This window comes from Vicia villosa, linkage group LG7, assembly GCF_029867415.1.
Source record: "Vicia villosa cultivar HV-30 ecotype Madison, WI linkage group LG7, Vvil1.0, whole genome shotgun sequence".
In the NCBI taxonomy this organism is placed as follows: Eukaryota; Viridiplantae; Streptophyta; class Magnoliopsida; order Fabales; family Fabaceae; genus Vicia; species Vicia villosa.
This window is the reverse complement of record NC_081186.1, coordinates 63,001,082-63,011,097: the sequence shown is the minus strand read 5'-3', so window position 1 is coordinate 63,011,097 and position 10,016 is coordinate 63,001,082.

The window sequence follows — 10,016 nt, the reverse complement described above, 5'->3', positions numbered from 1 at the left end:
ACATCTTTGGCTAGTTCACACTGGTGCACCAGTCTGAATATATTTTTGTCAATTCCATTGAATAAAGCATTTAGAGCTTTAGAGTTGCCAAGCGCCAATGCCTCTTCATCTTTGTCCCACTCTTCCTCTGGTTTAAGAGTTTTGTTGCCATCTTTATCAGTAATAACAGGATGTTCCCATCCTTTGTTCACAGTTCTCCATGCTTTGCTATTCACAGATTTCAGAAAAGCCACCATGAGAGGTTTCCAATAATCATAATTAGAGCCATCCAGAATGGGTGGTCTCATTATAAATCCACCACCTTCTTTGTCCATCGAACCAGAAAATACCTTCCCTAGATCTCACCCAGTGAAAACAGGCAGGGTGCCTGCTCTGATGCCAATTGAAATTCTGGACTCAGATACGCGATGTCTTACAGGATGTCACGACATCACTATCTGAATGTTTTTAAACAAATGAACAAAGTGTAAACAGAAAACAACACAGGAAAATTGTTAACCCAGTTCGGTGCAAACACACCTACATCTGGGGGCTACCAAGCCAGGGAGGAAGTCCACTATAAGTAATATTAATTCAAGGTAATACAACTCAATATTACGCCTTTCACTTAATATCTACCCAATGCAACTTCAATCTAAACCGCTAGACCAGAGCTCCTACTCACTCCCCCTCAATCACAGCAGTGATGAAGAACTAACAGATGAAAAACAAAAGAAGACACTCTTCAAAACACAACTTGATCTTGCTTAAAAGCTTTGATCAAGTACAATGGTACTCTTGCTTAAAAGCTTTGAGTACCTTTTACAACTCAAAACAGAACACCTAGACCAAGACAATCATCATCATGATTGTTTGGCTTACAAGAAAACTACAACACAAACGAAAAAACACAACCAACTTCTTGACGGCAAACCCTTAAAAAAAACAGCAGCTTCTTCAAATGTTATAAATAACCTTGCAGCAGCTGGGCCTTGGATCCAATATTAGTTTTAAACCTAATTTAAAACCATTTCCATAAATCAAAGATCCTATGAATAAACATCGCATAACGTTGTTCTGAAGCGAATCAATATCCAAAGTTTCCAAAAGAGGCGCGCAAAGTCTTAACAGATCAAACAACCATGCTGAGAACATAATAAAACACAGCAGCTTCGGATGTCATGACATCGGTCTTGACATCAGGTAAAAGCCTGCACAAGAAAAACTTCAAAACAATGCATGTCATGACACCAGGTTTGACATGATAAAGACACTATTTGTTTTACCAAAAAATACAGCCAATCAATAACATCTACAGTACTTTAGTATTTTGTAGTACTGTACTGTTTGTACCTTAGACTTGTTCACTAAGTTTACTGTTTTAGGGCTTATGTGGCAAGATTTTCTTTTCTTATAAATAGCCTTGTAATAGCTATCATTAAAAGTAGAATACAACATTTATTCTCTCATCTCTTTTGCGCCGTTATTCCTTTATTCTCTTTGTCACCATCTTTATTCATTGTGCACCAACAATTGGTATCTAGAGCTCCGGTTCCAAACACAGGGAAACACGAGTGAACGTGAGTTTGTGTGACTGTGTGATTGATTTTGTTTCTGGGAAACAAAGTTGTGTTTAATCACATTTTTCTTGGTTGTTTGTGGGTTGCGAAACACTGTGTGAGTGTGAGTGAAATCTGTTTTTGTCTGCACAAGTTTAAAGATGAGTGGAAGTAATTTGAATACCAAACTTCCAGTTCTTGATGGTAAAAACTGGAATAGATGGATGATTCAAATGCGTGTATTATTTGGTGCTCAAGACGTTCTAGATCTTGTCACTGGAGGATATATTCCGGTTGCAGCGGATGCAACGGAAGAACAAAGAGAAGCGCAGAGAGAGACGAAGAAGAGAGATCAAAAGGCGTTGTTCTTCATCCATCAGTGTGTGGATGTGAATGTGTTTGAGAAGATTGCTGATTCTATGACGTCAAAGGAGACGTGGGATATACTGGTCAGGTGTTACGATGGTGACGTATCAGTGAAGAAGGTGAAGCTTCAATCCCTGAGAAAGCAATATGAGAATCTCAACATGAAGAACAATGAGAAAGTCTCTGAGTATATCTCTAGAGTGATTGTGATCACTAATGAGATGAAGGCTTGTGGAGAAACTCTTTCTGAACAAGTAATCATAGAGAAGATATTGAGGTCACTTACTCCTCAATTTGATTATATTGTTGTATCCATTGAACATTCTAAAGATCTGGAAACCATGAGAATAGAAGAGTTGCAAAGCAGTTTAGAAGCACAAGAGTTGCGTCTGACTGAGAGAACTTCTGAGAGAGAAGTTGAGCAAGCTCTGAAGGCTTCTTTTGTCAAGAAGGACCAGAAGCATAGACGTGGTGATAGATTCCAGAAGGAAGCCTCAACTTCTGATGAGAAGAGATATCAGAAGGGAAAGGATAAGAAGAAAGTTCAATGTTACTGTTGCAAACAGTTTGGCCATTTTGCTAGAGACTGTTTGGCAAACAAAGGAAGGAGATCAGAAGAAGCAAATATAGCCAGAGGAGGATCAGATGATGAACCTGTGCTATTGATGGCTTCAGAGTCGGACAAAAGATGTTCGTCAGAGTGGTGGTATATGGACACTGGGTGTTCAAATCACTTGACTCGAAACAAACAATGGCTGATAGACTTTGACTCTGAAAGGAGGACAAAGATCAGATGTGCTGATGATAAGTACCTATATGCAGAAGGTATGGGAAATGTCAAAGTCAAAGTGAAGAATGGAAAGACTGTTCTGATCAAGGATGTTTGGTATGTTCCTGGAATCAGAAGCAATCTGATGAGTGTGGGTCAGCTCATTGAGAAAGGTTTCTCAGTTGTTATGAAGAACAACCTCTTGAAGCTGTATGATTCCAATCAGAAGTTGATTATGCAATCTGAACAGGGAATCAACAGAACATTCAAGGTGAATGTAGAAACAGCTGAAACAGAGTGTCTGAGTGCTGAAGGCTCAGAAGGTGATAGTAAGCTGTGGCACAAGAGGTTGGGGCATTTGAACTATAGAAGCCTGGGGCATCTAAGTTCTAAGAAGCTCGTACGTGGCATTCCTAAGATTGTAAAGCCTGAGAAGTCATGTGAGGTATGCATGAAAGGCAAACAACCCAGATTGCCATTTGTATCAGAAGTTGCTCCAAGAGCAAAGCATGCTCTGGGAGTAGTGCACTCTGATGTGTGTGGACCATTTCCAGAACCTTCACTTGGAGGAAATAGGTATTTTGTGTCTTTTGTGGATGAGTTCACAAGAATGACGTGGGTAACACTTATTAAGTTTAAGAATGAGGTGTTTACAGAATTCCAGAAGTTCAAGGTGAAGGCTGAGAAGCAGAGTGGTCAGAAGATAAAGATTCTCAGAACGGATGGTGGAGGCGAGTATAACTCTACAGAATTCCAAAAGTTCTGTGATGATAATGGAATTGAGCATGAAGTTACTGCTCCTTATACTCCTCAACACAATGGTCTTGCTGAACGTAGAAACCGTACTTTGCTTGATATGACGAGAAGTATGCTTAAAGAGAAGAAGCTTCCTCATAATCTATAGGGAGAAGCTGTTGCTACTGCAGCATATGTGCTCAACAGGTGTCCAACGAAGAGGCTGAAGGAAATTGTTCCTTTAGAGAAGTGGACTAAAGAGAAGCAAAGTGTTAGTCATCTAAAGGTTTTTGGTTCTGTGTGTTACAAACACGTTCCAGAAGCTAGAAGGAAGAAGCTGGATGATAGAAGCAAAGTGATGTTATTGGTGGGGTACCACAGTACAGGTGCATACAAGCTCTATTGTCCAGAGACTAACAAAGTTGAAGTCAGCAGAGACGTCATTGTGAAGGAATCAGAAGTTTGGGATTGGAGAGAGTCTCAACCAACTTCTGATGTAGAGATAACTTTTGAAGAAAAGTTAGAGTCAGAAGATGAATCTTCTGAAGACGAGTCAGAAGATGAAGTATCTTCTGAAGATGAGTCAGAAGGAGAATCTGATTCTGATCCAGATTCTGATGATGATCCAGAGTCTGGTGGTAGTCATGATTCTGGAAGGGAAAACTCTGAAGACATAGGGTCTGGAGGACAAGCTTCTGGAGATGATCATGGAGGTGGTGACTCTGGAGTAGCTGACTCTGAAGTAGCTCAGCGACCACAAAGAGTCAGAACTATACCAAGAAGGTTTGCAGATTTTGACATGTTGCAAGACACAGAAGTTGACTCAGAAGGAGAGGTCATTCAGTGTGCTATGTTAGTAGATTCTGAACCAGTGAGTATAGAAGAAGCGCTCAAGAAGAAGGTCTGGCTGAATGCCATGAAAGAAGAACTTGAGGCTATAGAAAGAAACAAAACTTGGAAGCTGACAGAACTTCCAAAGAAGAAGAAAGCCATCAGCGTCAGATGGGTTTTCAAGGTAAAGCTAAAGCCAGATGGATCAGTTGGTAAACACAAAGCGAGGCTAGTGGCTAGAGGTTTTCTTCAGAAACCTGGACTAGATTACTTTGAGGTGTTTGCTCCTGTAGCTAGACATGAGACAATCAGACTGGTGATTGCGTTAGCTGTGAACAGAGGTTGGTCCTTGATGCATCTGGATGTAAAATCTGCATTTCTGAACGGTCCATTACAAGAGGAGGTATACGTGTCACAACCCCCTGGCTTTGTGAAAAAGAATAAGGAAGGGATGGTGTACAAATTACACAAAGCTCTGTATGGATTGAAGCAAGCACCCAGAGCTTGGAATTTGAAGATTGATTCATTTTTCAAGAAGCAAGGGTTTCAGAAGTGTGAGATGGAATATGGAGTTTATGTGCAACATTCAGGAAGCAATATGATTCTGTTGTGTCTTTATGTTGATGACATATTGCTTACAGGGAGTTGTCCAGAAGATCTGATGAAGTTCAAAAAGGTGCTCATGAATGAGTTTGAGATTACAGACCTTGGAAAAATGTCATATTTCCTAGGGATGGAGATTCTGTACTCAGAAGAAGGTATCATTCTGCATCAGCTGAAGTATGAGTTAGAACTTCTGAAGAAATTCAAGCAGGAGAATTGCAAAGCTGCTGTTACACCGTCAGAACCGAATCAAAAGTTGGACTCTGATTCTGAAGGTGAAGATGTTGATGCTACGGTATTCAAACAGCTGGTTGGTTCTCTAAGGTATTTGTGTAATACCAGGCCTGATATATGTTATGCAGTTGGTTTGGTTAGTAGGTTCATGAGTAAACCTAAGTGGTCCCATTACCAAGCTGCTGTCAGAATCTTGAGATATGTCAAGGGAACTCTGAAATATGGCATATTGTTCCCTTCTGGGAGAAAGGAAGAATCAGAGTTATTGAGTTATTCTGATTCTGATTGTTGTGGAGACAGAGTTGATAGAAGGAGTACTTCTGGATATTTGTTCATGTTTCTGGGAGGCCCTATCTCTTGGAGTTCCAAGAAGCAACCTGTCGTTGCTCTATCAACCTGTGAAGCTGAGTACATCGCAGGCGCTGTAGCTACATGTCAAGCTGTGTGGCTTCTGAATCTATTAGAAGAGCTGAAGATTAGAGTGAAGAAGCCTCTGAAGCTGATGATTGATAACAAGTCTGCAATCAATCTTGCCAAGAATCCGGTGTTACACGGAAGAAGCAAGCATATTGAGACTAAGTATCATTTCTTGAGAAGCCAAGTTCAGAATGGAACATTAGAAGTTGTGCACTGCAGCACCCAGAAGCAGTTGGCAGATATTCTGACGAAGGCGATCAAGACGGATCAATTTCTGCTCTTGAGGGATGGAATTGGCGTTGTCAGTTTTGAGTGAAGAATATGAATTAAGGGATGGTATTGAAGAGTAATTCAATATTCAGAAGATGACTGATCTTCTGATGGTTACTCAGAAGATAGTATTGACCAGAAGATGATGTCTGGGTCCCATTAGCTTAGCTGTTTTAGTAGTAAGGGTACTTTAGTATTTTGTAGTACTGTACTGTTTGTACCTTAGACTTGTTCACTAAGTTTACTGTTTTAGGGCTTATGTGGCAAGATTTTCTTTTCTTATAAATAGCCTTGTAATAGCTATCATTAATAGTAGAATACAACATTTATTCTCTCATCTCTTTTGCGCCGTTATTCCTTTATTCTCTTTGTCACCATCTTTATTCATTGTGCACCAACATTAAAAACTACATTCTTTGTTCTAAGTGACACAACATTCTTTGTTCTAGTCAAGTCTACACATGCATGTTTCCCTTCTACACACTCATTCACTAGAATATTTGCTGACCAAAAAGTCAATCTCCCCTCCTGTAGATCAGTCAAAAAATTCACATGCGTCTCTTTTTTTTTTTTTTTACTATATTAGATTTTTTGAGTATAATTGAACTAAGGATATTCAAGTTTTTCTTATCTACTAAAAATTGCCCTCCCTCTTATCAAAAAAAAAATTGAAAATTTTAAAAGTTAATAGAAATATATAAATCAGAAATATAACAATATTTTCATATAAAACTAAAATGATAGACTTTTTTAGAAAAAAAAGTATAGGCTTCAAAATAAAATATGATACTTTAAAATTAGAGGTTGTGTTTATACCTCCATACAAAATCAAATTTATATTATTTACTGCATTATTTCATTGCAATCGTCTTTGAAAATATAAATCCCCAGCTGGTAAATCAATAAAATTAGCCATAACAAAGAAACAGTAGATTATTAAATTTTTTATTTTGATCAATATAGATAGTTTTTTTCCTATTGTGTTTGCCTACAGTCTTGGCTCTAGTAATCTTTCAATCAAGTCTCATCATATCATTGATATCAACACATTGACATCTAACTTCAACACACCTCACAATTGTAGGATACAAGCACATACTTCTTGGACAGTCAAAATTGGTATAACATACCTTAAATAATGCTGTAAATAAATTAATAAAAAAGACAATAAATAAATGTAACTAAAGTAGAATAAAGAGTATGTTTGAAGTAACTAATTGAAATTTGAAATACTGAAAAAAAATAGCATATACCTTCAACGCCCGTTGCAATAGAAAATAGGGATAAAATGAAAATAATAACATGAATAAACTTGATAATTTTAATAATATTTTTCTCCATTTGCACGTAACCAATTAAATGTAATTTGATCAATTTATAGTGTATGAAAATCAAACTTTTTCCTTAAATAAATTAAATAGTTTATCTCTTAGCGATATGTAAAGAACCATTTCTAGAATTAGAATAGTTATAAAATGTTACTTAAAGATATCAATGTGTTATGTTTGTCTTTTTATAACCTCTAAAGCAGGTCACGCAAAAAAAAACAGTCAATCATAATTGTTATTTTTACCATCTTTCTATTATCGTTTAACCTTTCATAATAGAAAATTGAAAAATCTTGTAAGAGTCTTATTATTAAAAAGTAAAGATTATGTTATTTTTGTCATTTATAAAACTGTTCTAGTCACTCACAAATCAAGCTCAATACCAAACATTACGAAGAAAATTGTGAGAACCGTATGGCCTCACACAATCACGGAGTTCAAGATTATGATTTTTTGGGTGCGTTTCAGTGCAATCTAATTAGACGGTAATTTTAATTACCCTTTATATAAGAGACAACGAGTCGGATGAGGAGCATGACTTATTCCCATATGGAGGGAACACTTATGCACTACTATCGTAATTAATTGAATGAAGAAGTATTTTTTGTAAGTCGTGATTTTAGGACCACTACGATGATTTTCCTATTTAATTAACAATATTTTGTAAATTGCTTCAAAATTCAATCAAGCCATTTTGCGCACTTCATCCTTTTTATTTTATATTTATTATGCATTTTTTGGCTTGGAGTTCAACTTCTCACATATGTACTTAACGCTCTTTGGAGCTACAATCAAATATTTTGAGTAGACAAGGATATCCATAAGATAATCTTCATATATGCTCAATAGCGTCGGGGATCTATGAATGATTGGCCATATCGTTTAATTGTGATAAAGAATGTGGACTCCGCCTATCAAAAGACCATGAATCCTATTGGAAAGATTATGGAAGTAAATATTGATGACGAGGTTTAATGGAATTAGAATAGGCCTTAGAGAGAATGAGATTTGATAGGTCTTGAAGTAAATATTGATGACTTAGTGTACATTTTAGGTCTCCATTAAAAGCTTTTCAAATTTATGATGCATACTAGAGAATTGAGGTTGACAAGGATAAAGCCAAGATAATTGGATGTTGGGTTGCTTCGAACAAGAAAAAATTCGACTGTCTTTGGAGAAAAATCAACTTTTTGAGATAATTCATATCCAATTTGATTGGAAATATGAAAGCATTTTACCATTTCTTAGATTAAAAGACTAATAAGAGATAGCATAAATAGCCGATCAAAAGAAGTATTTTGATCAAATGAAGGAAGTAATGATCAATATACATGTACTCGTACCACCAATACCTTAAAGACTACTTAAGTTGTACATTACAGCTGAAGATGAGTCAACTGGTTGTTGTCTAGTTCAAGATGCTAACAAGGGAATATAAACAAATGTACCACCTTAGTTGAATTTAAAATGATCACTACTACAAGTTATACATTTCATAGCAAATTCTTACATCAGTCATTTATTCCATCGAAGTAAATTCTATTCATCAGGTGCATTTATTCCATCATAGCAAATTCTCTTTATAATCCAAACTATCAACTATGGTGAAAGGTAAAGGAGTGACACGCTTCAAATCCAAGCGCCAACATTTTTTTTATTTTTTGTTACAAAACGGGCGTGTTCCCTTAATTTCTATTTTAAAATTAAAATTAAACTACTTTTCACCTAGGTCTAAAGTAACAAGTATGGTGAAATGTCCCTTAGTAATATGATAAAAGCTCGTTAATGAGAGACATTACAACATGATTGCTTCTTTCAACCGTGGTGAAAAATGTTACATATATAATTCATACTTTTTCACATTAGAAAAGAACTTCACCCTATCTCCATAAGCAAAACCCTAACCTCTTACACCTTATCTCAATCTTTATCAACATCCTCGCACAACTTCTTCGTATAAATCTAACATATCTTCTCCAACTCGTATGGATTAAGGAAAGGTGTCACGAAAATTGGAAGATACAAGCACGAAACTTATTTCTTTAACTTTCTCTTCGCATTTCTGGTATGTGAAACATTTCCATCATTCATGTTACGAGTTATGTTGTTGTTGTTCAAACTTTATCCTTTAGGGTTTATTGTTTTTCTTGTTGGTGAGACACTAAATCCTAGATTTGTATTTTATTATTTTCGTTGAGTTACTTTATTGTTTTTGTTGAGATAATAAGAGGTCTGGAGTTATTGATGTTGTTTTTAAGACGAGATTAAATGTTCCATGTTGTTGTTTTTGTTGAGATAAGTAAAAGGTTTATGTTAATATTGTGGTTTTTGTTAGTTATGTTGTTATTTGTGTTGAGCTATGTTGTTATTTTTGTTGAGATAATAAAATGTCTAGAGTTATTGTTGTTGTTGCTAAGATGAGATTAAATGTTTCATGTTATTTTTTTGTTGGGATAAGTAAAATGTTTATGTTATTGTTATGATTTTTGTTAGTTATGTTGTTGTTTTTGGCTGAGTTTTGTTGTTGTTTTTGTTGATACAAGTAAAAGGTTTGTGTTATTGTTGATGTTTTTGTATAGTTATTTTGTTTTTTTTTGTTGATATAAGTAAAAGGTTTGTGTTATTTTTATGTGTTTGTTAATTATATATGTTGTTTTTATTTTGAGTTATGTTGTTGCTTTTGTTGATACTAGTAAAAGATTTGTATTATTATTATTAATGTTTTTATTTGGTTATGTTGTTTTTGTTGAGGTAAGTACAAGATTTAATTTATTGTTTTGATTTTTGATAGTTATGTTGTTAATTTTTGTTGTTTCCCTATGTTGTTGAGAATGTTATCCCTGTTGCAACTTTCATTTTGTCCTGCACACCATGTTTAGAGTGATGGAAGATAAAATTGAGGTTATTATATCATATGTGGATTGA